This window comes from Callospermophilus lateralis, chromosome 2, assembly GCF_048772815.1.
Source record: "Callospermophilus lateralis isolate mCalLat2 chromosome 2, mCalLat2.hap1, whole genome shotgun sequence".
In the NCBI taxonomy this organism is placed as follows: Eukaryota; Metazoa; Chordata; class Mammalia; order Rodentia; family Sciuridae; genus Callospermophilus; species Callospermophilus lateralis.
In genome coordinates, this window is record NC_135306.1 from 113,062,599 (window position 1) to 113,069,035 (window position 6,437).

General features: G+C 37.1%; 1 pseudogene; it reads left to right on the forward strand.

Moving 5' to 3' along the window:
- The first annotated feature begins 377 nt into the window (after nucleotides 1–377).
- Nucleotides 378–2,196, forward strand: LOC143387398 (NXPE family member 4 pseudogene; annotated as a pseudogene).
- Nucleotides 2,197–6,437: the final 4,241 nt, after the last annotated feature.

Here is a 6,437-nt window from a genome sequence, read left to right on the forward strand (position 1 = left end):
ATTAGTTTCACAAGAAGAGATAGAAACTTTAAGTTTAAGGACTGATTCTGGCAGAAACCATGTAATCCTGGGCAGGTAATTTTCTATCTTGGTTTTCTTTTCTATGACAAGACAATTAAATGCATAAATGAAGGCCTTTGACATAAGTGGTTGCCTCAGTCCAAATGAAAGCCTTATAAACTGAAAGGACTTCACAAGTAAACAGTAATACTGTTATCATTATATATGATGTGTGTGGTACCTTTCCATTCATATAGAAGAAAACATAGTAGTATAGAATATAATCTCAGAACTTGGGAAACTCACAAAGTATTTGGGGAAATACACATATGCCACCCATGAAGCAGCTTGAGGGGTCTCTTACTTGGCACTTAGCCATGGCGGACGTAGGTCTTCCCTTGGGAACTATCCAGGCATTTCCGTGTGTAGACTGACCTAGGCATGAGATCTCTGCCCTGGCTCTACCAACAAGTCAATTGTCATAGATCTGGAGTTGGGTATAACCCATTGGGAACTAACAGACCACCCCCTACCTTATTTGGCAAAAGATCATTCCATAGAAAACCTTTGAAGTTCCCTTGTATAAATAAACCAAATGCAGGCTCTCACTCTCTCTCTTCCCAGTGTGGAAGCTCATCCTCTAAGGTCAAAGAGCTGTCCTACCCCCACTTTCTGAAATTACTTTCTGTGTAGTATGGTTTTTTTCACCACCTTCTTTTCTTACCCTTATTTCACAGACAGCCCACTTCAGGCAGAGGAAACCCAAATTCCACTGCCCTCATGGGTAGTGGGCAACAGGTTTACTTGGGCTTCTAAATGCAAACAACATTAGTTATCTTTCTCTATCCTCAAATGAGTTTAGTCTACTGTTAACAAGTTATACAAAATAATACACACAAAACTGATCACAGAGTCCTTCAGCGAAGTATTTTCAAAGACTTATCATCACCAGTCCTTTTCAATCTGCATAGTTCTGCAAAAGGGCATACATAATATAGTATAACATTTTTAATTGTTCAAGTAAGTTTCAAAATGTTCTCTCAGTTAAATCTATACTAAATCAGACATTTCTCCTATCTTTATAACTAGTCAATTTTTAAAAATAAATGCATTATACTAGTACATAATATTAGAAATTGTTTTGACATAATTATACAAGCAGAGAATATAATTTGTTGCATTTCAGGACCAAGTACTTCCCTTTCCCTTCCTCCTCCCACCCCTGTTCCATTTCCTCTACTCCACTTATCTTTTTTCTACTTATATAGGTTTTTAAAATTATTTAACTAAGAACATATATAAAGATGAAATTCACTGTAGTACATTCATAGATGTGTAAGGAAAGTTTCATTCCACTATTTAAATTCATTCCACCATTTCTTCTTTTTTCCTTCTCTCATCTCCCTGCCTCAATCCACATCCTTTGCTCCACTTATCTCTCTTCTATTTTGATGGGATTTCTCACTTATTTCCCCTTATTTTGGTCTAGCTTCTGCACATAAGAGAAAACATTCAACCCTTGATTTTCTGAGTCTGGAATATTTCACTTAGCAAAATGTTCTCCAGTTCCATTCATTTAGCATGATTTGCCATATTAATAATTTTATTCTCCTTTCATGTTGGGCTTGCCTATTTGTCTTCAGATCTGGTCTGTGAATCTGCATGGGTCTAAAAAATTTCAACATCAACTTGCTGTGAATTTGGGCAGAAATATCAACATCCAATGGCAAAAATATGGTTGCCCCATGGTTGTATCATCTCTCTATCCATTCAGAGACTTAGTATACCACATGAGTCATTAACAGTATTGGAGGAGAAAAAATACTGTTATTTCTGTGGACCAGCATTTCATACCCATTTCCATGGACATTTTCATCCAAAGGTCCCTCAATACTCATGAAGCTTTCAACAACTCCTTTTGTGAAGCCCAGACACCATAGTCAATATCAAGGCAGAAAATATCAGGAACATGCAAAATGAAGTGAAAATATTTAGTGACTTTCATGGTTACATTCAATACCTTGCTGAGTCAGACATTTTCCAGGATCTCAATGTGAGTATAATTGATGCCTAGGATACAGCAATTACAGGTGGCATGAATAATGTTCCCCATCTCAATATGTAGTTGGAAATCAAATTAACATATTTAAGCAATATTTTCTAGATAGCATGTATCTCAGAAATTCATTGATTTAGGTAAAAAGATCTACTAAGTGTCTCCTACCATGCCAGTGTCATGTTTCACTCTCAATTAGCCTAAGAAGATAACCTTCACTGTGACTGATATGGTTCTAGTTCTACTCTTAACTTTCCCCTACAAATGAACATAACTATGAACCTATCTATGAACATATATGTTATATATGTTATGTGCATATAACATATATGATTGTCCCACAGCCTGAGAGGAGAAGCAGGATTCAAAGCAAGTCTCCTGACTCCCAGAAATGTCTGACTTGTCTCTCCTTATAGGAACTCCCACTGCAAGGCTCTAATCTAACTATAGAGTTTAGCATCCAGGAATACTAGGATATCACAGGTGAAGGCACAGTGTACGAGAACTCAGAACCTGGCTTGTAGAGCCATTGCTGCCAGTCGTTTTAAGACTCTTGATAACTCACTTCAGCTCTGAGTAGCAGTTTCCCAATTGAAAGGGTGTGTCTAACATTTATGATCTTAATACCAATACTCAGTGTGATTATGGGACACCAGTCGGGAGAGGTAACTGGTGGGCAGGGTACAGGTTCTAACACCACTGCTTCAGTCTCAGTGTCAGCCACTCTTACCTATGTATGTATTGTACTTTGGGATGAGCTTCTGCTTTGGGAAAAAGCTCCACTACTTAAAATATATTTCACAAGCCATCCTGTACATAACCAACAACAGTAGATCCTATAACCTACACAAGAAAGTTAAAATTTCAGTTACTTATTTGCATTTTAATAGGTCTTCCCAAAACATGAACAAAAGGGGTGACTAATATGAGAATGTAAGTTTAATAGAATAATTTAATTATTATAAAATAATCTGGCAATATATTCTTCCTTAATTTTGTTCCAAAGGGCTTGAATCTACTCTTGCTGTATCTGAGAAAAAAAGATAAAATGAGACATCTTAAATCTGTCCTTCCAGTTTCCTTTTGGATGGGGATAATATTTTCTATTCACTTGTCAGTGAACTAGAGTTTTCAGTTAAGTGCCCAGTGTACACTCAGATCATCATGGAGTCCCTATCAGGTGCCAGATACCATTCTAGCTTTTAGCTACAGTGGTCAAGAAGTCATTTTAAATATCAGCCATAAAAAACTTTATATTTCTTTTAAAAGTAAAAGATAAAAATAAAACAACAAGATATAAAATAATACTATGATAATTGTTATAGAATAATTACAAAAATTGTATTAAAACAATATGAGAAAATAAAGTATATGACAGGATAACATGGTAGAGTGCTATGTGGTGGTAATGGAAGTGAATAATTAGAGAAGCATCTGAGAGAAGCATTATAAATGGGACAAATCTCATAGATAGGTCAGTTGTGGTGGTGCACACCTGTAATCTCAGCTGCTCCAGAAGATCAGGCAGAAGGATCACAAGTAGCCAGTCTCATCAACTCACAGAGACCCTGTCTCTAAATACAAAACAAAAAAGTTGGAGATACAGCCCAGTTATGGAGTGCCCCTGAATTCAATTGCCAATAAAAGAAACAGAAAGAAAGAAAGACATAAAGAGGAAAGAATAGAAGGAGGGAGAGAGAAGAAAAGAAAAAAAGGAAAAGGAAAGATGAAAAGGAGGGACCCGTGAAACAAATGGAAAAGAGAGCTCATAGAGAAAGAATAGCAAGTTCCTGAGATGTGGCCAGCTCATAGATTTCTTGTCCTCATCCAGTAAAAGAAGAAAGCAGAACACTTTCCCATTACCAATGGCATTTATATAGATTTTTCATGTATTTTGAAATGCAGTGTTAGGTTGCAGTATAAAAATCAAAAAATAAATAACATGTTTTTCACTACAGAAAGTCTGAGTAACTGTATCATTGTTTGAGGAATACATGTCACTTATGAACTTCAAACCCAAATCTTGGGTTAGTAATTGCCACTATATTGGGCATCCAGGCTTAGGAAGAGAGTTGGAGCTAAAGTGAGAGGTGACTCAATGGTGACTCAAATGAGTCAAAAAAAAAAAAAGTGAGAGGTGACTCAAAAGTGAGAGGTGACTCAAATGGAAGGTACTAGAAGGAAGAACATGAAACATAGAAGATCGTTCTCAACAGGAAAATAACCCACACTCGATTTCCCTATGCCACAAAGCAAATAACCCTTTCCCACTTTAGGAATTCTTTCCAGGCAGATACCACTCTCTCAGCCACCCACCTCCTTGCTCTGTGCACATGTTCATTAGCATCGCTTCCTCCCAAGGGGTGCTGTCCTGAGACTCCAGGTTTGGAGAGAACATTTGGGCCAGCTGAGGTAAATACACTATGACCTCAAGCACTATAGCTATCTTAGATCTAAGGTATACATTTCTAAGGGACTCTGATATCATATGGGAAGATAAGCAGAAATCTCAGGGAATGTCTCACTAACTTCCAGTTAGCAGGGCCTGTGGAATTACATGACCATCTAATTTTGCTGTTCTTATTAAAAAGAACTTTATTTAACTTTTATTTGATGCATAATGTATAAATTTATAGGGTGTAATATGATGTTTGGATACATGTATATATTGTGAAATCACTAAATCAGGCTTAATTGGCATACCTATCATCTGAAATATTTATCATCTCCCTGTGGTGAAAGCATTAAATATGCTTTTATAGATATATTAAAATATACATTATTATTGACTACAGTCACTGTGCTGTGCAATATAACACCAGCCCTTTCTACTCTGGTCCAATAATCAGACTGAAACTTTGTACCTGTAATTATATGATTTTTACTGATTATTCAAATCCATGCCCCAAGATAATAATAAGCCAGATGACTAATAGAAACTAAAGTGTTTAAGGGAAGGCATAAAACAAGTTTTAAATAGTTTCAAGAGCAAGTAAAGAACTCACAAGATTTTTCCAACTACCCACGTGGGGAGATTACCACAACAGTTGAGTGGGAAAACTATGGAGAGTCTGCTATTCTCTATCCTAGTCTTGCCAGCCATCAAAGCATAGGGGAATGAAAAGAATTTAGAAAGTCCATGTTGCTGCCAAGGTTCCCTCAAGTTAGAGAAAGAAAAGGAGGAAAGTTTAGAAGAAAAGTATGGGAAAAAAAAAAAACATGAAGCAACAGCCTGTCCTCCAACAAGAACAGGCTAGTTTTAAATGTGACATGTCTTGAATATGAGGTGTTTTCCTAAGAACCAACCAGCAGAAGTACCCAGAATTTTGTAGGGAACAAGCATGGAGAGGCACTCAACTAACATCTGGTTAAAGACATAGGAAATATGTTAAGGAAAAATACCTGTTTACCACTGAAACTAATTCTTTGCCTTGTGTCATGTGTGACATTATCTGGGTGGAAAATGTACAAATTTTGCCACAGGATTTCAGAATAGGGGAGGCATAGAAGTATTTAGGATTCTTCTGTAAAGGTTTCTAGAGAGATGGGTTCTAAATTAGGGATAGACCATTGAGTTTGGGTTGGTGCAGGGCAACCAGGTGGGCACCAGAATCTTATAAAGTCTGAAAAGCAAGATCTCTTTGTGTTTTTAAATATGTGTGTATCACTATAGTATGCTTTATATGTATATTTCAATTCACATGGAGAATGATGTAATAAAGATATCTCATGCTTATTGCTATTTTCCCTCACATACAACAGCACTCAATGTTGTAAGTAAACCTACTGAGGTGCTTCTACTGCTGGGCAGTATCTTCCAGTGCATGTCCACTGCATTTTTCTCAAAATGATCTAATGCATACTAAAGTCTAGTCATTTTCCTGCAACGACACAAAGATACACAATCAACAGAAATAAAATTTTGTATGTGATTCTATATGGATCTGTAACACACTCAAATTGGATTGCTTCAACTAAGACCTAGGGAGACAAAACTTAAAGCAAACAGAATATAACCCAACTGCTTTCAAAATGGCCATATTAATTTGTATTCTTACCAACAATGCAACAGAATTGTGTTAAAACTGCTTCCTTCATTAAGACCCAGCTTGATTTTCACCCATCTGTTCGCTTTAGAAAATACATTAATGCGGGAGTTCTGAAGATGGCGGGCCAGAGGGAGGGAGTATTCTGTGTTGTTCTGTGATCCAGATCTCACCTAGTCAGATTAGTGCATCTCTGAGAGTGTTAGAGGACCTCTATACAGCTGCTGTCCACAGAAATCACCAGCGCTGTGACCCTGTGCAGGGCTCCAGGCCTCAGTAATCAAGTAGGACGCCCTGCATTTGAGAAGGAGCCAAAGCCTGAAGTTCTAGCCCAC